Source organism: Culex quinquefasciatus, chromosome 2, assembly GCF_015732765.1.
Source record: "Culex quinquefasciatus strain JHB chromosome 2, VPISU_Cqui_1.0_pri_paternal, whole genome shotgun sequence".
Lineage (NCBI taxonomy): Eukaryota > Metazoa > Arthropoda > Insecta > Diptera > Culicidae > Culex > Culex quinquefasciatus.
The window spans coordinates 218,838,483-218,864,029 of record NC_051862.1 but is presented as its reverse complement, the minus strand read 5'-3'; the positions used below and the strand labels follow the sequence as shown (position 1 = coordinate 218,864,029).

General features: G+C 38.1%; 1 protein-coding gene and 1 long non-coding RNA gene across 7 annotated transcripts in view; both read right to left on the bottom strand.

Annotated features, from left to right (window-relative positions):
- LOC6032123 (ankyrin repeat domain-containing protein 29) overlaps window positions 1-25,547 on the bottom strand; it is a 366,194-nt gene that overhangs the window by 45,385 nt on the left and 295,262 nt on the right. The window lies entirely within an intron of this gene.
- Window positions 2,235-3,489, bottom strand: LOC119766949. Its single transcript, XR_005277221.1, has 3 exons — window positions 3,465-3,489; window positions 3,335-3,397; window positions 2,235-2,397 (listed from the first exon to the last, which is right to left on the bottom strand). It is a non-coding gene; the product is annotated as an uncharacterized LOC119766949 (long non-coding RNA).

The following is a 25,547-nucleotide window of genomic DNA, read 5'->3' as shown; positions in this document are numbered from 1 at the left end:
CATTCACAGTTACTGTAAAATTTTGTTTAAAAAAAGCAGCACTGAAATAAAAAAAGTTTAAAAAATCTCTAATCATCTATAATTGTTGAGTCAGAAAACTACTTAACTGCATAAATTTACACAACAAAACGCAAGACATTGTAACCAGTGTGTTTGTAGTGTTAAATATCGGTGTGAATCGTCGCGTTTTGTATAGTTTTTTGTGTAAATATTGCCAAGAAGACGTTGTGTTTGTCGACGGGGAACGAGGAAGTCTCTCAACAAGGCAGCAACCCGTAGCTGCACGTCCCACACCGTGCGTTGATGCCGCTAGTCACCACCAGATGTCGCCGCTAAAGAACATCGCATGGGCGGCCATTGGGGGTGGTGAATGTTCGAAGGATGCAATGACGGGTGATATGAGTTGGCACGTGAAGGTTAAAGGGGGCTTCTGGGAACCACCATCGCGATTGCTGGATCAGAAAGTCCGGTGATCAAGTTGCGAACGGTTGTCCGCAACCAAGTGAGTACCAACCCGCAATACCAGCGTTGGTAGAGTGTCCGTTGGACGGATCAGTGGAACCTGATACCATCAGGACAGCGCCCGGAACTCGCTACGTTCCGAGGAGAGACGAGAGCAGGAGCTACTCGTGTGTTTTGGACATCCAGGTAGGAATGTGCCATCCCAGAAGCATCCCAATACGAGCCCAGATCCCCAGCATTAGCAATCTAACCGCCATTTTGTCCCGCGTAGGACCCCTTTGTGTTTCACGGTTCACTTTGTGAACACTTGTGGTTTTCACCCTGGCCGTGCTATTTCCGGACCGGTGAACCACCCTACGAACCGTCAGCGTCCCCGTTTGACACTGTTCGTGCGCCTGGCCGTGACCGTCAACTCCGCGACCCGAAACCCGGACTGTACCGACGGAGTCCTTGGACCCCGTCGAAGCCTGTTGCCCGTTACCAAGCACAGGAAGGGCGCGGACGGCAGGCAAGGGTCCTCGAAGGCTGCAGCCGAAGCGTCGGAGGGTCCATCCGACTGACAAAGAGGCCACCCCCATTGGCGAACTGCAGGAGGAGCGTCTACGTCAGCAGAAAGGAGCAGCGACGACGGCAGAACGGCGATACGGGGCCCCGAACGAGTCAACGGTGCACCGGAAGTGTAAAGGAAGAAAGAAGAAGGACGAGTGAGGTAGGAGATAGTATGTAAGGACGTGGGACGGGAAACGAGTGCTAGAGGAGAGGAAAAAAACGAAACGAAACTATTGGCACTACGCCCCCCGGGGCATGGCCTTCCTCTAACGTGGGATTTCTGCTCCAGCGCCTCTGACGAGACAGGAGAAACCGGGACCGACGTTTTACTTCACCATCCGATAGAAGCTCAGTGGATAAGGCGGGAATCGAACCCGCGTCTCATAGCATCATCGGGATCGGCAGCCGAAGCCGCTACCCCTGCGCCACGAGACCCAGGAAGGGAGAGGAAGGGATCCCTGAATAAACCTGTCGACTGAAACCGGAAATAAACTGTAGTTTCCCTTAGGCAACACAGTGTTTTCTTGGCTTAGGAAATCTCGAGCGTCATGCCGATCCTGAGTGTAATTGTAGAGTCCCATCCCGTGTTTAGCTCTACCCTACTGGAAGCACAGCTCAGCAACCTCAGTTGTTATACTTGGCGCCCAACCAAAATAGCTTAGGTTTCGTAGGCTCGGGAAAACGCTACATTGATAGGAAGTCGACAGATTCTCTGGGAAAACTTCCGCGAACTCAACTAGCACAATTTTCAAAAATCTTACGCTACTGTAAGCTACAAAATTTATCTAAAACTTTTTCGTATTTGAGGGGTCTTGTTGATGTTCAAGAGAAAGTTAACAGTCAATTGAGAAAAGACACAACTTAAAAAAAAAGTCGGAAATTACAAATTCTAGTCATTAATTTTAAAAAAAGTACCTAAAATCCGGATCATTCTTGATCTGTGGAGTGCGATTTTTCCAGACTGTAAATAAAACACCGGACAAACAAAACTATTTATTTGGAACTTAACCTAATTCAAAATTAAACTAACTGTGATAAACTGTGATTAACAACATTAGCAGCATGAACAAATTGTAGGATTTTCCAATTATTTTTGTCTCTTTTGAGATTATTTCAGCTAGAATATTTTAATTACGCTTTCGCCAAGTGCAACCAAAGCTAGGAATTTTCAAATTAACAGGCGACTACCTTAAACTAGAATAATAAATTAACAGGAAAGCGAATCATATTAGTTCTTTTCTTTTTCTATTTGATTATTTGAAGCAGGTGCAGAAGTTGATTTTCGTTGCACTGCATTCACGATGATCGATGAGTTGACTGCTACCCGACATCTGTGGCAAGACATCTGTGATCATGTTGATCTGTGATAAACATCTGTGATATTTGCTGAAATGAGAAGAAAATAAAAATATTTAATACAATTGAAAGTTTTAAAAACTTTATCCTTGTTGTTGCACGAAAGCGAGAGTGATTTTTTACAATTTTTAGTGTGTTTGAATGAAAGGTTAGAATGAATGATGCGACAGTTGATGATCGTACCCTAGAATGAAATATTTCAAAGAATTTTCCACCCACCACCCCTGGAAAACATAATATTGTTTATGTATGTGTGTACAAGTTATGTACTAGGAACGAAATGTGTACTAAAAAGTGTGAAGCTGTTGATAAGTATGAAAATAAATCGTACTAGAATGAAGAGATGTAAACAAAACGAAAGCTTTAGAGCAACTGTGAGAGTTTTGAAACTTTGCACAGTAAAAAAGGAATAGAAATTTAGAGCAAAAGAAGCGCTTAAGTGTTGTGAGCGATTTGTCGTTGATGATGAATGAATGTTGTAAAAGTTTCCATAACACAAATTATGTTTGGGTTATGAGAGACAGGAAGAAGTTTTTACCGTAGAACAATTTTTACTTGAAAGTCTGATTCTTTAATAAGAGTTCCTAGATGTTTCCACCAAATTTTGTTCAAAAGTAAGAAGTGTCAGCAGAAGGCTGATTGTAGGAGAGCTCGGTAGAGTTTTTTGTCCACGTGTAGTGGATTGTTTATGTTGTTGTTTGTGAGGCAAAACAACGAGGTACTAGAACTACTGAAAAGCCCTCAAAATTTGTAAGTTTCAGTCAGAATCCTGTTTGCAAACTGTTAGACTGTTCAGTGGGTTTCGAGGAAGTCAAAAAGTATTTTTCTTCGATTCTCCAGCTGATTCAGTTCGCTAGGTGAGCATTCAGAGATTCTTGACAACTTCACTGTGGTGTCTAGGAACGTGTTAGGTGTTTGTAGATGTGTGTTTGTAGAAGGTGTAACTGAATGTTACGTTTGTACTTACCTGTTGGTGAGTGTTGTTTGTGTAGGAGTTATAGGGAGGTGCGATGGTTCGGCCAAATTATCCCTGAAAATGGAGATTAGGAACAGAAATTAGTTGGAGACGGAAAGTGGTACACTTGGTGCATAGTTACCTCTGCTAAGAGTTCATCTAGAGGTTGTACGTTGTCACTCCAAACCAGTCTAGTTGTCTGTGTCCGTTTGCTCCAGGGTCAGTACTGCGAGTTGCAGGACCCATAATTAGCCCATGAGTGGCAAAGATGATAGTAGGAGTCCCGGGACAAATGTTAAAGATGTTTGTTGAAAGGCACAGGTTGCCGATTTTCGAGGCTGCTCGTTGAACATTCGACGGGATGGCGAGTCAGTGCTCAAATGTGGAGGCGGACTGCAGGACCCAGCTGCGAGCATGACTGTCACAGCTTCGTCAAGTTATGCTGCGCGTTTATGCTGGTGTACTGAGCCGCAATGTTGGGTATGTTGTACCTGTGAAGAGTTGAGGTAGTAGAAGCCTTGTGAAACTTGGTGGATTTTGGATCGAAGTAGTCGTTGCTGTTAATAGATTTGTCTAGCAACACTACCAATCTTTCCCTAATCATAACGCCAGGTGTAGCAGGTGAAGTCACGTGTGTTACGTGCAAATGTGAGAATGTAGTAGTTGTCAGTGTCAATGCTGATTGAAATTTAAAGAAGAGGAATAGGAAATTGAAGAATGTCTGAAGAAATACAAAACTAATTGGAGACTGCAAGAAAACTGTATGAATGTTTGGAATTGAATGGAAGAAAATAATATGAATGAATGAATGAATGATCTTTGAACAATGAATTAAATTCACGTTTGGTTGATTGAAAGTTTTTCGAACCTAGTCATGACACTGTTAAAAAGTTTTTAGAGTTGTGACAAGGTGAGGGAGCAATAAATCAACTAAATTGTGACGATGTATGTGCAAAATAAATGAATGAAAGGAAATGACCTTGAAACGATCGTGAATTTGCAACACTTTGTGAATGTATAGAATCTCAATTATAAATTCTGGAAATTGTTGAAGTTTAGAACCAAAATATAGTTCATTTTTTTCCATGAAAGTTGATCAGATGATCGTAAAATCACTTCACTAATTACAATTTCACTTTACTTACCTTTTTTCGCATAAAATCCTCATAATATAATAACATAACCTGAAATAGAAGAACCACATTCCTGAAAAGAACCACTCATAAAATAAACAAGAATAGCAGCTTTTGGGCAAAACTTTCCTTTAAAAATGATCTAAGGGCTCACTAATCGATCGATGATCAACAAATATTGATAATTACAGCCCAAAAGTGCCCAAAACTTGAATATTTTAGGAATGAATCTTTAAAAAACCCACCACGTTTGTCCATAATCACTTTTAATTTGTTTTGATATGGTTTGACAGTTCGATCGTTCGGCAAAGTTCGCACATACACAGATGAAGAATGATAACAGTATCAGTGATGAAGTACTAGATCGGTAGCGCACTTTCCGACAGTGCATCGCGTCGCGCGTGAATCGTAACGCGTGTGAAACTTTTCAAACCGTACTTTGGCGGTAGTTTGAAATTTGTAAATATTTTTTTTTGTAAACAATCCGGATTGATTTAGTAGTTTGATTATTTGTTATTTATTTGCATGCTTTGAAAAATGATAAAATCCAATAAAAATTTGCATGCGTAGAGTTGAAAACTTTGTCAGGCTTTTCTTTAGTCTTGACTTGTATATATAATTTTAATGTGTAAATATTTTTGTTTTGTATTTTTTGTAAATATTTATTACCAGTTTTAATTTGTGTCTCATCGATATTGGAAGTAGTACAGTGTTTGAATTGCTGGAGGCTAGAGTTGTATAAACGTTGAAGGCCAGTAAAAAGCTACGGCTTCTAAACAGAACGGAGTTGGTTTCGACCGATGATGATGTCTTATGACCCCAATTCAAGCCCACACTGTATGAAATGTTTCTTGACCATGGCTCATGAATGGGACTTAGTAAAATCCAGAATGGTTTTCATAAAGCTAGCAACTTACAGCAAGTAAAAGAATAAAAGATCTTTGCAAGTTGGACTAGTTATTAGTTTTGGGTTCAGAGAGACGTGGCAGTTTATTACATGTAGTGTGTAAAAAAAACTTGCTAACTCTCTGGAGTTCGCAATTTTTTTAACCCGAGCCGGGGGAGAGTGTAACCAGTGTGTTTGTAGTGTTAAATATCGGTGTGAATCGTCGCGTTTTGTATAGTTTTTTGTGTAAATATTGCCAAGAAGACGTTGTGTTTGTCGACGGGGAACGAGGAAGTCTCTCAACAAGGCAGCAACCCGTAGCTGCACGTCCCACACCGTGCGTTGATGCCGCTAGTCACCACCAGATGTCGCCGCTAAAGAACATCGCATGGGCGGCCATTGGGGGTGGTGAATGTTCGAAGGATGCAATGACGGGTGATATGAGTTGGCACGTGAAGGTTAAAGGGGCTTCTGGGAACCACCATCGCGATTGCTGGATCAGAAAGTCCGGTGATCAAGTTGCGAACGGTTGTCCGCAACCAAGTGAGTACCAACCCGCAATACCAGCGTTGGTAGAGTGTCCGTTGGACGGATCAGTGGAACCTGATACCATCAGGACAGCGCCCGGAACTCGCTACGTTCCGAGGAGAGACGAGAGCAGGAGCTACTCGTGTGTTTTGACATCCAGGTAGGAATGTGCCATCCCAGAAGCATCCCAATACGAGCCCAGATCCCCAGCATTAGCAATCTAACCGCCATTTTGTCCCGCGTAGGACCCCTTTGTGTTTCACGGTTCACTTTGTGAACACTTGTGGTTTTCACCCTGGCCGTGCTATTTCCGGACCGGTGAACCACCCTACGAACCGTCAGCGTCCCCGTTTGACACTGTTCGTGCGCCTGGCCGTGACCGTCAACTCCGCGACCCGAAACCCGGACTGTACCGACGGAGTCCTGACCCCGTCGAAGCCTGTTGCCCGTTACCAAGCACAGGAAGGGCGCGGACGGCAGGCAAGGGTCCTCGAAGGCTGCAGCCGAAGCGTCGGAGGGTCCATCCGACTGACAAAGAGGCCACCCCCATTGGCGAACTGCAGGAGGAGCGTCTACGTCAGCAGAAAGGAGCAGCGACGACGGCAGAACGGCGATACGGGGCCCCGAACGAGTCAACGGTGCACCGGAAGTGTAAAGGAAGAAAGAAGAAGGACGAGTGAGGTAGGAGATAGTATGTAAGGACGTGGGACGGGAAACGAGTGCTAGAGGAGAGGAAGGGATCCCTGAATAAACCTGTCGACTGAAACCGGAAATAAACTGTAGTTTCCCTTAGGCAACACAGTGTTTTCTTGGCTTAGGAAATCTCGAGCGTCATGCCGATCCTGAGTGTAATTGTAGAGTCCCATCCCGTGTTTAGCTCTACCCTACTGGAAGCACAGCTCAGCAACCTCAGTTGTTATAACATTATAAATTGCCTAGCCTCACCAACAATTAAATCCAACCAATTTATCACACTTTTCATCAGACCTGCCACTTAAAATCCACACAAAAATCTCCTTTTCCCACGTCCCAAATCTTTGTCACCACATTTTCATATCGGAGCATTACACCGCATTTGATATTCACTCATCGTTGCTTTTGGTGGAACTCAGCCGCGTCATTATCATTACCATCATCATCATCATCATCCTCATCGTCGTCGTCTGTGGGAAAACTGTCCTGTCACCCCCACAAAGCAAATGGGGAAAAACCTGAACGTCTGTTTGTTATTGTGGATGATTTTTCACCGCCATTAGATTGATGACTTGATTCTGGTGAGGCGTTTTTTTGTGAAAAATCGCTTCCTTTTCCTGCAATTTCCCTCTAAGCTGTGACGTGATACATGGAATCTATGTGAAAATCGAAAAACTGACATTTTTCTACCAACAATGGGGCGTAAATGACATTTTTAATAAAATTTTCCGCGGCCTCTCGCGATTACATCGAATATCGATCAGGCCTACTATTGTTGCTCCCTCGGCTTCTGTTGCCGTTGCTGTCATCGGGCGGCGGAAACTGGCCTATTGTATTCAAATTTTTCCATCAACTGTGACCTTTCCACGCGCGCACGGCCGATCCTAGAGTGCTGAATCATATTTTTTCAGCTTTTTGTTGTTGTTGATGGTGTCATTTTGCCCCTCTCCCCCTCAACTTTTTCCTTGGGGAAAAGAGGCAGGCGATTGATTTCCCTCCCCCGCTTTCCACAACCTCTCTGGATCGGAGTTGGGGTTTTTTGTAATTGATTCTGTTCTAGTAGCAAATTTCGGCCTAATTCCCACAGCGCGCGCCATCAAAACAACGCGCTCTGTTTTTTTGTCTTGTCTAGTATTTTGAACATGATTTCTATCACGATGTTAACACGTTTGAAATATGTTGAGGGGTGGTTGGGATTAAGTGGAACCTCAAAAAGATCTTGAAATATCTGTCAATTTTTTTGAAGAAATGGTGGTAACTTTCAAATGTATTATTTGTGTCTTGATATATTTTTATTGAAATATTTTAATAAATTATATAACAGGTGATGCAACATATTTGAAGGATCGGAATTTTTGAAACGAAACGGAAAAATTTAAATAACAAAAAAGTGCTTAAATTTACATTGTTGCCTTTTGCACTTTCAAACACTTTTTTGAGTGAAATGATGAAACCATGGTTTGTATTTATTTATATTTCCTTAGTAAAAATATTTGCAACGGCTATTTATCGTGCAGCATTCAAAAATTTTTTTGCTCAAAATCATTTTGAATTCTTAGTTTTACCCTATTCCGCCCTCCGATAGCTTCCCCCACGAATCGTTTTTGATGTAGTCCACGAAAAACGACACAAACGAGAGTCCGATCTCCAGCAGCGCCCGCTGAAAAATGTAATAAATTTAAATTTTGTGCATCGCCACTCGCCTCTCTCCCTCTCTCTCCCTTCCTCACACTTCACCTTTCACTAGTCGCGCGGAACGTCACGCTGAATACCAGAAGGTATATGAAATGTCATCTTTTATCTTTCGCGAGCGTGATTTGATATCACGTTGGAATAGAGTGTGGAGTGGGGAAAGAGGAGTGAAAAGAAAAACAACAACCCAAAACATGCTCCTTGTACAAACGACGAGATGACGCTTCCTGGCACGGAATGAGAGAGAAAGAGAGTGGGAGAGGGAAATTAAATAAAAACTATAACGATCCAAGCGTGCGACGGAAACCAATAGCGCGGGATTCGAACCCAGGCCGGTGCGGGTTGCGTGATGACCGACGACGACGACGCTGTTATCAGTGTGCTCTCCGAAGGGGGGGAGCAAGATACATGTTTTAATTTATTAACTCTCGGCGAAAGTGAGGTTTCGTGTTTGCACCGCCGGCCACGCTCCGGGTTCGGAGAGTGTGAACGTGTTCGCGGGCGTCGTAATAAATTAATTGAAATGGATATGATCGAATGCACTGCACTGGCTTTGGGTTGGACTTGGGCTGAGATTCGATGTGTGGAGAGGAAGTAAAGTGTAAATATTTTTACTTGTTGTTAAATGTTCGACCTTATCAAAAGGTTTCCAGAAGCTATCGCAGTGAACATGGCGTGTGAGCTGCAATATTTTATAAGCTTGGGTAAATGTGAAACTGGAGCTGGTGGCAATTTCAGTTGGTATGTTAGGCACAAATGCATGAAATATGTTCCAGTTTATGATCAAATTACTAAAATATAAATTAAGAAAAAATGATTTACTTTGCACTTTTTAGATATGCATAAAAAAATGCGTAGTTTTGAAACTATCGTTGACGTTCATGTTTTTTGCGTTATGATCCATTTGAGGTGGTACGGCCCTTTCAAATTTTCTAATTTTTACGAAGCCGCGTTTTTAATTGATTTGTAGCCTAGACCCATTTAACCTCATTTAAAATAAAGTCAAAAATAGTTTTAAAATCGCTTCCATTTTTCGTTACTCAACTGTCAGCAATCGAAAGACATTCCACTTTATGGAAAACCAACAAACTTTTTTTGTTTTTTGACGTTTTTTTTTTTTGCTTTTTCGCTCATTCAGCCTCCTGTGATCAAAATTTAATTTTACGTAACTTTTTCCATACAACTTGCCAATGCTCCGGAATCGGTTCCTTGAACTTATACGAACCCAACGCAACAAAGAGCACCTCGATCCGACGTTCCGTGTTAAATTGATTCAAGTTCGAACAAAACCGTCGAAATTTTTTATGCATGTACACTCAACCCCCGGTGGTTGGTCACTTTTTCGTTTGACACTTTTTAGTTTGTACCCCGTTGGTTGGTCAAAGTCAAACTAAAAAGTGACGAACTGTCAGTTTTTACACGGCGCTCACGCACACTATCAAAACAAACATTTGGTAGTGTGTGTGAACTCCGTGTAAAAGGGGTGTCAAACTAAAAAGTGACCCCGTTCGTTTGACAACAGTTGGTGAGTGTATATAGATTTAATTTCCGTTTCGAATCTGCAAAAACCCGAAATGGTATTTTTTCTTAATTTCGCACATTTTTTTTTATTTTTAAATCTCGTGTTTTATTGTAACTTGTATTTGTAACTGATGGCTTTTAGAGTGTACATATTCGGGGTTACTCGGATGTAATGCAATCATTAATATTGACAAGAAAGGACTTGGGGCGTAATCTAACCAAAAGTTCATCTAGGATGCTTTCTTCGGACTGGCTGCGCTTGTGTTCGATTAGATTAGATTAGAATAGATGGCGTTTATGTGTTTCAAAATTAAGATCAGACAAAAAAAATGAACATAAGGGATGTGCATTTATTCTTCATGAAGATTCAGAATTTTGCAAAAAAGTGTTTTTTTTATGTTTTTATTTTGACCAAAAGGTCAGTTGTCTTTTTGTTGAACTGTATCATGTGATTTTGAGAGTATATTTTAGGAAAATTCATCAAACTTTGTATAAGTCTGCCATTTTGAGCGTATTTTGCGGTTATTGCATTTGATTGCCCATAGCATGACATGTCTCTCAACTTCTGACAGTTTAGAAACGGAAATGGCAGTGATTTTAAAACTATTTTTTAATTTTTTTAAAATGAAAAATATGTCTCTTTGACGTGAGTCGTGCCACGAAATTTTACAAAATAACTTTGGAGTCGTATTCATGAACCAAATTTACCACTTAAAGCAGAGCTTCTTAGAAATCGAAGAAGGGAAAATTATTCCGATTTTGTTTTAGTCGTAAGTATTTTTTTGAATATAACAATATAAATACACCTCTATGTAAAACAATAATTATTGTTATTGCACTGCATTGACCAATAAGGTCATAAGGTCATAAGAGAAACTTTTTGGGGCCGTCCCTATGTCCAAAACAGTAATTGTTCATAATTGGTTTGTCGGTACAAGTTGTTAGCAGCATAAAAAACTGATTTATATTTTTATTCAAAATTCTGTGTCTTGAGTAGGCATTCTCAGATCGATTCAGCAAAGTTGTAGGTATAGGTATGAAAAAACAAAAAAAAAATAAGTAAACTCTTAAAATATAAGAATATGCATTTTTCTTAATTAAATGTTAAATGCTGAAAATCCAAATTATTTTTTTTAATGTTTAGATATACATAAAATGGCAACTTCTCAGCCAAACAGAAGTATGGACCGAATTATTATAACGGAGTTATTAATATTAAATACGCAAGGATTTTGAAAAAAACTAAAACATTTATTTTGAATTTTCAAAAAATGTTTTTAGAATTAAAATTAATAATTTTGCATTTCTGATCTTTTTTCATAAAGCTCAGATACTTCCCTTTTATTTTAGCGCTTTGAATTTGTAAAATTGTACAGTTGGTTGCTGAGTTACAGCATTGCTAAGAATAAAATTTAAATCAAAAATATGTTTGCTGAGCGTCAACCAATTAGTTTTTATTTTTCAAAAGACGATAATTCGGTAACCGTTAGTCAATTAAGAATTTTACAAAGCAAAATAAAATTTTCCGCTCATTTCTTAAAAAAATTAGGGTAATTCGAAAGATCTTTTGAAGCACTTCAAAATGTGCCATAGACATACAGGATTGGTTCGACTTTTTCTCTTAGCTTTTGCAAATTATTGTCAAAAATGGATTTTTTTAAAACCTTAATATCTTTTTGCAACAGCCTCCAACACCCATACTCCCATAGGTCAAAAGATAGGTAATAACATGGACTATAAGCCTACGGTGTTAACTTTTTGGCCAATCGCAGTTTTTCTCATAGTTTTTCGATTTTTCTAGAACAAACATTTTACAACGTTAGTTTTTGCCCTGTAGGCCGCCATAGCGGCACTTTTGGTCTCAATTTTGTCATATTCGGAATCCTCGGACAATTTCACGTAAGTTAGAAGTATTGGAGTTGTAAATTTGATTGGAAAAATTGCCATTTAGAATGAATTAAAATATTTTTTAACAATTTGTTGGATTAGGGGTAAAACAGGTTTTCGCCTACTTGATACAGCATTTGACGTATTGATCATAGGGTAAATTAGATCTATTTCTTTATTCAAAAATGTTTTATTTAATTATTTTTTAAATCAAATTTACAACTGCAATACTTCTAACTTACGTGAAATTTTCCGAGGATTCCGAATATGACAAAATTGAGATCAAAAAGTGCCGCTATGGCGGCCTACAGGGCAAAAACTAACGTTGTAAAATGTTTGTTCTAGAAAAATCGAAAAACTATGAGAAAAACTGCGATTGGCCAAAAAGTTATTTCCGTAGGCTTATAGTCCATAAAATTACCTATCTTTTGACCTATGGGAGTATGAGTGTTGGAGGCTGTTGGAAAAAGATATTAAGGTTTTAAAAAAATCCATTTTTAACAGTTATTTGCAAAAGCTAAGAGGAAAAATCATAGCAATCCTGGATGTCTATGACACATTTTGAAGTGCTTCAAAAGACCTTTAGAATGCATCCAAGAGAGTTGGAATTGAAGAAGTTTTACGGAAATGCGAGTAATTTTAAGATTTTTAATGTTTTTTCGACCTCAAACTCCAAAGCCCGTTTTACCCCACTTCCCTTTGTCGTAGAGGGCTCATATTTGGCATGAGTTCATCTCATGTATAGACAAACAAACGCGGAAAGTTTCATCCAAATCGGAGCACCTCGATACGACCTCTAGAACAAACCGAGCAATATTTACAAATACTGCCTCTTAAGCAATAAATTAAAAATGGATTGCTTATTTGATACTGCTTCTAAACATAGATTTGAAAAAAAAATATTTTCAGCACTTATCGAAAATCGTGAAACTCCGTGTGAAAAACAAAACCAAATCTCAATGACTGATACAAAGATCATCTTAATTTCATGGAAAACGCGTTTTTGTAAACACTGTTTTGTGAGTATACATTCTGAATTTTTATGTAAATTTCAATATCTGTCCCCTCAATTTCTAAAGGCAAACCTTTTGGTCAAACTTGGATCATAAACGCCATTTTATCGGTGAAGTGCTCAAGCAACGCCTACTATGCGACAATTCCGTTACAGCCTACTTAGGTAAACACCAGGGTAAACCAATTTCGGTTGCGGTAAATTTTTTCGCAAGCTCTACCTGAAGATATGCATAGGTAGATTACTTCTTCAGACATACAATTCTTCAACTTCAGCATTTCATCTCAAATTCGTCATTCTTTCCGTTACTTTTGTGTAGTCCGTTTCAAAGATCTTCCCTTTCAACCATGCCGCAGGACTTTATCAACGGGCTCCCGGCGGAGCTGCTGTGCCAGGTGTTTGACCGGCTCGGGCACCAGCAGCAGGCGGAAGCGGCCGCGACGTGCGTCCGCTGGTCGGAGATCCTGAACGGGGACCGGTACGTGTGGCGTCGCCGGCTGTACCTGTGTCCGCTGAATCTGTGCGAGAACGGGATCGGGGACGTCGAGGACATGCGGCGGTACAGGGCGTTCGCGATCAAGGACACGCTGAATACGCCGGAGCGGACGGATTTGAGGTATTTTTTGAACACGCTGAGACGGTTCTTGTTTTGTGAGAAGGTACGGGAGAACGTGGAGGATTTGAGGCTGCGGTTGTTCCGGTATTCGTTGGCGGATTTGTTCGCGAATGAGGGGGGGTTGAATTTTCCTAAGTTGAGGAGGATTAGCGTTCATCCGTCGTTGTTTTTGAACAAGAGGGACCTGATGAAGTGTAACATTACGGCGCCGAATGTGAGGGAGATCGTGCTGGATGATTCGAACAGTTGTGCGAATCCGCTGGTGCAGTTGTTCAGTGAGCAGATTACGAAGTTGGGGGTTACGTTCATGGACAAGGTCATGTTCTTTGCTGGGATTGGTAGCAAGCCGTTCGTCAATTTGCAGTGTTTGACGCTGAAGGCTCTCCACGGGAGTCACTTCCCGAGGTTGTTCCGGGACACGGACTTTACTCCGACGCACATGCAGCTGTTTAGGAGGTTGAGATTCTTGAAGATTGACGACGGAGAAAACGTATTTTTCCCGGCTTACGAGTGCATCTTTCGCGTGGCTACCAACCTGAAGACGTTGATCGTGCTTGGACGGGATATGAGCGAGGACGCGTTCAACGCGATCGATGAGCTGAAGCAACTTGAAGAACTACACCTCAATATTGAAATCCACAAATCGTGGTCAATCAGGAAGCTCTCCCTTCCAAACCTTCGAAAGTTGACGACCTACGTGGGCACGCTGGCACCACTGGAGAGTGCTCCTAACCTAAAGTCCCTCCAAATCCAGAACCACACCCAACTTCGAGGACGATTCATGTTCGGCGAAGAGGACAAACTGGCTGCGTACTTCAAGGTGTTCAACGTCCATCTGGAAGAACTGCTGCTCAAGAAGGTCGAACTGGACACGACCTTCGTCAACCAAATCTGCACCCTAACGAAGCTACGAACGCTGGAGATGAACAGCGTGGAGTCGGTAAGTGATGTCACTTAAGCTAGTTTGACGCCATTTTTAATCAATTTTCCCACATACCAACAGGAGCAACTGGGAGTGCAGAAGATTCTGGCGGCACTGCCACAGCTGAAGCGCGTTCGCTTCGTCAAGTGCAACCTGGTGAAGGAGTTGGTGATTTCGTTCAACGACACCAACCAGGACCAGGAGCGGGAAGATCTGGACGAGGGCTTCGAGGACGAGGAGAACATGAATTTTTTCAACAAGCTGATGCTGCAGTATCCGGACTGTGGGATCGCGAACGAGCACAGCCGGGTGGTGCGGCACAGCCCGCGGGATCAGGTGACCATGTATCCTAGTGGGTACCAGGTTACGATGCACCACTTTTGGAAGGTTTATTAGAGCGAAGTTGGTGTCGATATTTGTTTTTGTTTTCTAAAAAGTGTAATAAAACTGTATATTTGTATATACTACCAAAGACAGGTTCATTTTTGTGCTGGTCTTTCCAGCGACACTCCCTTCAATCTCAAACCTCAAGCACTAATCTACATCCAGGCCAAATTCCCATCGCTGAAGCTGATCTTTTCACCAACCAGCCACAGTCACAGTCGGGGCTTAGCCCCGGATTTCGCTACTGTTTGGCATATCGCCTCCCCAAAACGGTAGCCAAACTAGTCTGCCAGCGACGATAAACTGGATGGCTAGGGCAACCAAAAAAAAACATGATTTCAATTAACCATGATGTTGCGCGATGAAGTTCAGCCGAGTTGCGCCCGGGTTAGAGGATCTAATGGGGAGTGCGGCCTTATCTATAGCATTTTGCGATGTTTTCGGTGGAAAAAGTGAGGTTCATCGCTTGTTCAAGTCTCCGCTCAAAGCCTCCACCACGTGACGGGGATAAAGTGCCAGAAGAATTTAATAAGGCACCGAAGGCCAAAAGAAGCGAAACCCCAAAACGAGCATCGTCGTTATTCAAATTCTCAATCACGATATTCTGATTATTATTTAGAGCTTTTTATTTGCTTTCTCCACGTTGGAGTCGGAGTCGTCGTCGTCGTTGGCCACAGGGTGACCAGCTGGCACCACCACGGCGGCGCGGTGATTCAGCTGATTCGCCGAGATGTGCTGTGGGATTCTGACTCAGCGCGTTGCGGCCATGGTGGTGGTGGTCATTTGCAAAAATCTGTATAAATATCGCCGTTTTGGTCGACCACACCACGCCATGCCAGGCCGGGAACGACGGACCGAGTGCCCAAATAGATCAAGATATGGGGTCCCAGGGACCGAGACCGGGACCGAAACACTATTGTGTGAAAGTGTACACAATACAGGAATTATTGATTGCTTTCTTTTGAAATATCGTTTCTTTTTTTGGATAGATTCTCCGCGTTTTGCCTGCGATATATTTCCTCGGCCGTCATCTTCTAGGGAAGGGATTCTCTGGCAGTTCATAAGTGTTAGTTTCATTATTTTTTTTATTTCGGAAAAATATTTAATTCATTTTAAGGAAGAGCTTTTTTTCAATCAAAACCTAATGCACCAAGAAAAACTTATACATTTTATATAGGTTTTTTTTAAAGCTTATTTGTATTTTTGTAAGAATCTATAAATTGTACCGTTCAAAACTTTTATTATGGAGCAACAGCAACGTACAAAATACTGTGTTAATACAATTCCGGTAAACGTTTTTTTTTTTTTTTTGAAAAATAGGACGGAAATTTTCCACTAAAAGCTTAAGAAATTGGCCCTTTCTGAGCGAAAATTCAAAAACATTCAGAAAAAAATGGCGCTTTACAAAATTTGTTTTTTTTTGGTTCGATTTCACATAAGTCTTTTGAAAATGTGACTAGAATTTGATTTGTAACAATATGTTTTCAGAAAATTTTACAATCGCGCACAAAATTTATCACTCTTTTCAGGAAAAATCATACTGTTTGAAATTTATTTATTTGTTTGAATGATTTATTGCAATTCAATACATTTGATTTTTAAACCGTGGAAAAAAGGAAAAAAATCGTTTGTATTAAAAATAAGAAAAAAGAAACCATTCCATTAACATGAGATTTACCACAAATAAAAAAGGATAATAAACTTAAAGCTGCAAATAACGTCTTGATTCGAATTCCCGGACGCTTCGAAACCCGGACACTTCAACTTGTTTTATCAATTATTTGGTTACAAGTTCGCATTATGAATGTCAAAAGTGTGCTATTTGATGAATTCTAACATCAACTTTCATTTAAAGTTTGTTTGAACGCTGTAAATAATTAAATAAAATAAAAGTATAAGTTTACCCAAAATGCGAAACATTTCAACTGAAATATTTCATAGGCGTCCGAAGCACCGGAAAGGCAAAGCAGAAATTTATGTTTTTGATTTTCTTAAATTCTAGCCATTTTTTATATAAACTATCGATTGTTTTGATGTTAACAGCATATTTGAGACCTAAAGAATGTCATTCACTAACAATTAAGTCCAAATTTGTGCGATTCATAAGCAAAATCGAGTGACCGGAATTCGAAGCAAAAGTGTCAGGAATCAGTTTTAACAGTGTCCGGGTTTCGAAGCACAACAAGTCATTTTAATTATCAAATTCTGATGAAATTGTTAGAAAAGACATATTTTTCATATATTCTCTTAAAACTGACTCACAATGGATCCACTCCGAACAAATTTGTGACAAAATTAAAAAATGTAAGATATTCTATCAAATATGTCATATTAGGGTGATTTTCGGAAGCTATTTTTTCATGAAATAAAATCTAAGTGCGTTAGGGTGGTTCATAAATTATTATTTTTTCAATATTTTTTTAATTGCTGAAATTGTATTTTTTTATATCAATAGTAGCCTGGAATTTTGATTTTGCGTGTGTGTAACTCTTAACAAATAAAATGTTAGGGTGGTACCATATCACAATGATCCATAACCGAAATTTTGTTAAACAAAATTCGCAGATACCACACTTTTAAATAACAGCTTTGTTATCTTCCGAAAAGTTGATCCGGGTCAGTTCAGTAGTAACGTTAGGGTGGTCCAGTTAATAGGGTGTTCCAAAATTTGGGTATTTGAGGAAAAATGTTATTTGGCTTCTATGAGATTATTATAACATTTTAATTTTAGTAGTATCTGTAGTTTAGGTACAAAAAGATCAGAAGAAAGTTTTTTAAAGGTGAAACAATATAAATTAAAGCACTTTTGAAAAAACTTTAGGTTTGTGTTGAGGCCAACGAAAATTTGATTTCAAGTTTTTATCTCCTTCCCCTTTCGAATATTCTACCTACAAAATTAATATATCATTAACTTTTTTTTGCAGTAGAGTTATTAATTAAAATAATTTATGAAACATTCTAATTTCTTGGTACATTGAGAAATCCTAAATCAATTATTATTTTAGTACATTTGCTGAATTCTTGAAAATGACGAAAAATCATAAGGCGATTGCAATATCTGACTTTTTGATCCGATTCGTGAATAGAGTAAAGTAGTTCCACTTTGACTTTTTTTAGAAACAAAATTTTGATCTTTCGAGCAAGTATGAGCAAAATTTGCTATACACAGTCTAAAAGTACATTAAATTTCATGACAGAAACTGCATACGAGACTTTGGTCACACCCGTACAAAATTGTTCCTGAAGAGTTGAAATTCGAAAAAATCTTGAAAATAGTTAATGCTTTCTTTCGTTTGAATATCTTAAAAGGAGGGAGCGGTCAATCAAAGTTCCAAGAACAATAAACAACTTTTAAATACCTTTCGAATGCAGCCAAAAGAATTAAATTTGGTTTAAAATTGGCTAAGTTATGCAAGTTTTAAGAAAAAATATTGTTTGCCAATTTTGAAGTTCCAGCTACTAGAAATAACAAAAATGTCTGCACTCTCAAAGCCGCCAAAAATTCAAATTCCATCCAATCTTGCTCAAAATTTGGGAAAGTGTTTTTGAAGGTATGAAGGTAGAAAAAATAGAAAAATACTAACACTACTGAAATTTAACTTTCATTTTTTGATTTTTGTCACACCTGGATCCACTGTGTGACTGTTTATACTAAATCCTGATGAAATTTCTTCATTTCCAACTTATTACATGATTTTTTGCCAGCTATTACAAAAATAATATGGTACTAAGTGTCCGGATTTCAAATCATGACGATTGTTATTGTTTTTTTAAGTCGTGATGTCTGTGAAGAAGGACTGACCTTATTAAATTTCAGTAAACATCCTTTCATTTTTTTTCTTCAAATTTTGCCTGTTATCTGTTTCTTTAAAATAAAGTCAAAGGGACCCATGTTGTTTTTATATTATAAAAAAACGATTGAAATGATTATTTTTTTCAAAACTAATAGCATTGGGTCCATTTTTGGAACATTTTTGAAGAAAAATTGGAATTTTTAAGATTTTTTCGATAATTATGTAAATCGATATAGCAAACAAAATACCATTAAAAGCATTAAAAAAGAATCTTCACAATTACAAAATCAATATTTTTTAATTGATGTCAATAAACGCTATAATTTCGTCAACCCGAGCAGACGGAAAAAACGTGGGAATAACATTTTTTGATATTTGAAAACACTAGGCCAGTAACATTTTATGTTATTTATAACAAGATCATGATAACAAGATATTCATCGTTATGAATTGTGGACAGATTCAAAGCGCAGAACTGCATTGCTATTACGTTTTTACAAAGAACTTATCGTGAACCATCCGTCCAAAGGGGAACTCTATTTGTCCATCTATCGCACCAGCCTCTCCGCTCTCGGATGATCCGGAGTTTGTCCGCCAAACGGAACGGACAGAAAGAGGCGAAGATATTGGTCGAGGAAAAAAAAGACGAACCGTTTCGATCTGATATTTATTATACATGCATTTAGGAAGTGATACCTTTGGTGGAGCTGTTTTTTCTTCTTCTTCTTTCCTTTCGGCCCCGATGGTGGTGATTCATAGCATTCTTTTGTGATTAAGGTCCCGCGTCACGTTCGCCAGTTGCGACCGGCCGATAGTTCAAAGTGTAACACATCACGACGACGACGACGACGATGGCGCGATGTGCTCGTTAATGATTTGGAGGTTTTCATTTCGGATCGTATCGAATTGGAATGGATCCATGAGTTGGCCAAATTGTTGGCCTGTCGAAGCGTTTGAGGCGTATTGTTGTTTGATTGTGGAATTTTTCTGGTGTTTCCATACTCCCAAACGTGGTCGGCACAAAATCAACACATCTGACGCACTCGGACGGGGTCACGACCGCGGGATCTTTTTTCTTTCTTTTGAAATTTGATGGTGGGAAAGTTCATTGCATGATATCACACTAAAGTGGCTAATAGCCCATATCGATAGGATATTTTAAATATCATTGAGAAAACATTCTCTGCGGTTGATTTACTTTAATCACTTAGAAATTAAATTTTCAACAGCTTTCCAATTATAACTGGATAAGAAGTAATTTACAGCTTTATAAATTCGCACATTAAATAATAATTGAAAATATTAAACAGATGTGTTCAAAAATGCAATGCAATAAATGCCATTCTGCATAAATATTACAAAATAATCGTACTTACATATGATATAATCGTAACTCATACTATTTACAACAGCAATTGAAACAGTCATAAAGAAGCATACCTGAAAAAGAAAAAAATTAGTTTTAGATACATAATTTTTATTTCAATGTTTGAATATTGATTTTCATTATTCATCAAGGCCAAAAAAAAATTGAAGTTTAGTGCAAAAAAAATAAAATAAATAAAAATAAAAAATTACAGGTCGTGGTATTATCATTTGAATGAATGAAGAGTTTTAAAATACATTTAAACTTGCCCAGTTGTTACCATTACTTTTTTAAATATCCAAGTATTTTAAGAAAAATCATTTTGGTCGAAAAAAACTTTTTACGGTTCTGTACCTTGGAATTCCACATTTTTTATGAATCCCAGAAATGATAATATGATTTTTATCGCAGGAAAACGCATTTCAAATTGTTTTCAGTTGGTTGGACTTCTACAGGGATGGTATTTTCTCGTTTCCTCGCCGATGGCGAGGGTTTTTAGATATCGTCCCTCGCTCAAATCATCAAATTTTCGGCGTTCTCCCAAAACTGCATCAAGAGAGCGAAGCGAAAACGACGCCGATGAAATAGCGAGCAACGAACATACCGATGCGTAAGACGGAAAAAATCTCTCACACAGCCAGTCCCCTCGCTCAAAAAGCAAGAGAAAGAGCAATCGTGAAATTCTCTCGCCCGTAAGCCCTGTAGAAATGAGTTCATTTGTGTGCGTGAGCTCCAGTGTATGTATACAGCAATTTCGTGTGCGTGCCTCTCCGGTTGGAACGATAGTTCCATCGGAGCCAGCGAGAGGGTATTTCTCGTCGATGTGATGGGCTTTCGATATTCGCGATAGCAAGCCAACCATCACTCGGCTGCGAAAGAGAAGAGAAATTTTAAGATACGAGGAACGCACCGAAATATGCATCAATGATAGTGCGATGGTGATGGTTTACCTACCCTGGACTTCTATTCCAAATGCATTTGGTTTCTTCAATTAAGTTATAGTATAGAGCAATTTCAGCTCAAATCAGGAATTTTTCTGGTACTTTTGTACCCGACTCTCTTTGATTTCAATGAAACTTTTTAAATATGTTATCCAATATTACATATAGGACTCAAATTTGACATTTGAGAAGGTACGCCCTTATTTAAATATTTTTTTGCGTTTTTTTTATTTCGTTTTAAAAAGTGGTCAAAGACAAACTTGTAGGAAATTGGACGGGCTTTATGAAAAAAAAAATACACTGAAAGAAAAATACATACCACTTTTATGAGATTTTTCAATGTTTAAAAATTAAATTTTAAGGTGATGTCACGATTTTTTTCGTTCATATTTTTTGAGAAAAAATAAACTCAAAAAAAACTCAAGAAAAAATCAGGATGGTATGTCTCACCTAAAAAAACAAAAATCATTTAACCCTCTACTGCCTAATTTTTTTTCGAAAATTTTATTTTCCCGTGTTAAGGAGGTCATTTTGAGCAACTTTTATTCTACAAAAAACTTTACTTCTCTTGTTTTATGTTTTTATTGTTTTATTTTTAGTATTTTAATTTCCATTTATCTTGTTTAGTTTATGTTTGTTTTTGGTAGTATTTGGCCTATTCTTCCATCTCCTATCATTACATTTTGCCTATCTAATTTTTTCATGTTTTTACAGTCACTTTTCCAATTTTTTGCTTGTTTTTCACATTTTCTGCTATAGAATGGCACCATTATCATTGAAATCGTAAAAAAATGCGTAGAAGCATAGCCTAGGACACTAGAAAAATTACTGCATACTTCTTTTTACTTAAAACATAGGACATGTTAGAAAAAAACACAGCCAAAGTTGACCCTTAAAAAATGACATTTTTAAAAACATTGGCAAAGTCACATAAAACAAGTAAAACTTCCAACCAATAAATTTTCTGAAATTTTAAGAGTTCTTCTTTACAATGCATTTTAAAGATCAAAAATTGGTTGAAAAATGGATTTTTGGCGATTTTTCAAATCGAAGCCCGTCTAAAGGCGGGGTTGGGTTGTAGAGGGTTAATAAAACTATTTATTTTTTGAAAAGTGGTTTACATGTCAAAATTTTCAAAAACCGATAGTGGGAATTGATTCCCCAGATAATTTTACATAAAAGTCTCCATACAGACCATTGTCCTATGTCAAATCCTTGTGAAGATACAGCGGGGTTGAAAATAAAAATGTTGAACAAATAAGTTTTTGGGTGGTTTTTGGCAATTTCTATATAAAAGACTCGATATTTCAGCCTCGTAAATATTTTTACCGGAAAGCTCGTTTAATTTCCCATAAGTTTGTCTTTGACAGCATTTCAATTGAATTTATGAGCTAACAGATATAAGCTTAATTACATTGCTCATAACTGAAAATACTATATGTTTTTCAGTGTGGTAGAAACCTGGAAATAAGAGAATTAAGTTTACGTAAACATTGAAAAGTGTAAAAATAAAAAAATGGAGCACAGATTTTTTAATTCAATATCAAAATAACTTTTTTAAATATCGATTTTTTTACTTAGACTTAGAAAGGCATCTGAGAAAAAAAGTGTCCAAGTGGTTTATGGATGGCCCCTTATCTCCGGTACCAGATTATGAACCATCCTATACTTAATAGCAAAATATGCCTTGTTTAATGCCCTAAAACATATAAATATAAACGAAAATTTATAACTTAATATTTTGGGCATCCAGCTTTAAGGTAACTAAATTTTTTTTTCTTCGCTTATTTTTTAACGTAACAATATGTATGAGTTATTGGAACAGAAACCAAAAATATTGTCGAATTTAAAGACATTTCAGCAGATCAAGTTTCTCAGCAAACAAAGATATTTTTCGACTCATGGTTCAAAGTTGGTAATGGTTTCAACAATAATTGATATTTTTTTTTTATTCTGAATTTTGAGCTAATTTAAAACTATTAATTTACTCTACCAAAAATTATAAACATCTTATGGTATATTTATGAACATCATAAACTAACTTTTAACTTTGTTTTTTTTTATTTGTCTTAATCGAAAGTAACACATTCAAAATTTGTAAATGACTTTCTATGTGACCCCGGATATAAACATTTTTTCAGGTAATCTTTTTTCACACACTATTATTTAAAAAACAACTTTTTGAAATACTGAAATGAATTTCCGTCGATTACTTTTCCTGTCATTCTCGAACGACGAAATGGCCTGCTTCGCTCTACCAGAAATTTCAGAATGGAAAATTTACACCTTTCAATACCAGTGCTAAAAAGTTCTACATTTCACTGAAATGAGTGTTGAAAAGTTCAACTTTTCAGCACGAAAAGTATCTGCTCTGCTATTTGCAACTTGTTGCATAAATTACTATCATATAAGCATCCAATTGAGTACTAAAAAGCTCAACTTTTCAGCACTTATATCTACAAGTAATATTCATAATTAAAATGTTGATTTTTATAAGAGAAAACTTATTCCTCCACCACCAAAATCAATAGCATCACTGATCTCATTACTTCCATCAAAATTGAAAGGCTCTCTCACCCACAAAACGTCCCTTCCACGCCAAAGTTTCACGCGCGCTGTCCAATCAATCAACAACCCAAAAAAACAGCCCTGTTAGAAGGGGAGAGCTCTCGGTACACAAAAAAGGAACAATCACGACACGATTACGACAACAGTCCAGCAGTACTGGCCACTCGGGAATTCCGTCAAATGACAAACCCCACCACGACTGACTTCAAGACTCAATTGCCAAATCACGAATGCCAATTACCTTCGAGGGAACACTTTTTGGGTGGTGGTGATGCGGCTGGCAACAGAAATAATATTTTTTCAATATCAGATCAATAATAAACACAAAGAATTTCAAAGACGCAGATTCGTGGTGGCGTGGAAGGATGGACAAAATAGCTCCAAAAATAACAAAAACGAAACGTGATTTAGAAAAAATGCTAAACGGGAATGAACGATGATTTTTCTACTTCTTCTTGATTTCTTCCAGCATCTCTCAGCAAGTTGGGCCATCGTAAATAACGAAATTTATTGTGATGAGTCGCTTGAGAAGAGAGAGAAAAAAAGACTCGATGACGACCGATCGCCACGAGAAGGGGAGGCCCGATCTAATAGAGAAATATTCAAATCAAAACAACTCAATCCAAGTCCAGCTCCAAAATTGGCCATCGCCACACGGGAAGAAACTTTCGATGGAGGTGCTCTTTTTTTGGGTGTATTATTTTTCTCGAATGTTGACTTTCGAAAAATGGGAAAGAAAAAAAAACAACTCCATAATGATGGAGAGAGCGAAAAAAAAGCGTCACACAATTGATAATTATCTTGTCAAGCCATGTGTCAAAATTATCGACTTTTGGCGCACACAATGGACCCACAAAGATCCGGTATTGGTTCCCCGAACAGAAAAAAAAATCTTCAAAGTGATCGTGACTCTCGTGAAGTCATCATCGTCATCAATGATGATGATCTTCCCTGTCCATATTTGGCCCCACCTTTTGTCTTGCCGCGGCACTCCGAGACCATATTGATTGGTGCGGCGGTGTCTTACTTATTTTCCTAAACGGATTAGGTGAGCCCCACGATCGACCAACCGCGACCGCCGCGCGATGACGCGGGATTGAATTTCATGGAATAGAAACAGTTGATAGTTGAATGGCGCGTGGTGTCATGGCTTTCGACTTGGAAGATTCCTGGAAGAGCCGCAGCATCCGAACAGATTGATGAGAGTCGGCCAGGGCTGAGTGATGCGAGATTTGGGAACAAGCTTTGTGCAAGATATGGGGATTAGGAGGACTCGAGCGTGAAAAATGACGCGTTCGATCGGAGTTCACTTCAGTTTTGCGAAGGATTAGTGGGAGATCGAGGGAATGGAAATCGAGCAGTCTAAAAATAATACCGTCAAGACTCAAATATCCAAAATTAACCTCTTGGGTAAGATAAATTTGGAAATCGAAAGAAATTTATTTTATTTAATTAAAAAAAATTTGAAAAAAATTGAAATTTATCTTATTTATTAAAAATTAATATTTCACAAATTTACTGAAATTCATTTTATAACAAAAGATTTATAGAAACCTTCAGATTATTTAAAATTGTTTTTTTTAAAGAAACCTCAATACACATTCACTTTGGAAAATCCACCTCTAAACATCGGAAAATCAAGGTTAGGGATAATCAAATCTGGACATTTATATTTAACAAATTTCAAGATTGATAACAGATAATGAAGATAAATTAAAACTAGTTTTTAATATATTTAATCCTTATCATCTTAATAAGGAGACCTAATTCAATTCAATAAAAGCAAATAAAAAAAGATAACTTCCTACGGGCATATTTTAACAATTTTCAATTCATTTTTTATATCTTTTGTTTTAAATTGGCCTTGAGCTTTTAATAGAATACTGTGGATTCAATCGTGAAAAAAACAGCATATTTTTTTGTTATTTGATCAACTTAATTTTCTTACATAGATTCTAACTGCCTTATTCAACACAGAAAGAAATTGTGCATACATATAGCAAAATGAAATCAATTTTGTGAGCTGTATTTTTTTGGTTTGATTTCAACTTTGCGTAACTTTACATTAACTTTTTTTCACAAAAAAATCCAATTCCCTTCTTAAATTTTGAAATGTTGCTGCCGAATCACTCGTTTTCTAATTTCTTTTAAAAAATATTTTGAAAATTTTAAAACCAGACCAACCTTTCAAAAGGGCCGCAATTTTAATATAATGCCTTTTTTCAAATATTTGTGATCATAAAACTCAAAAATTGTTTAACATTGAAAAATGGATTGCAAAC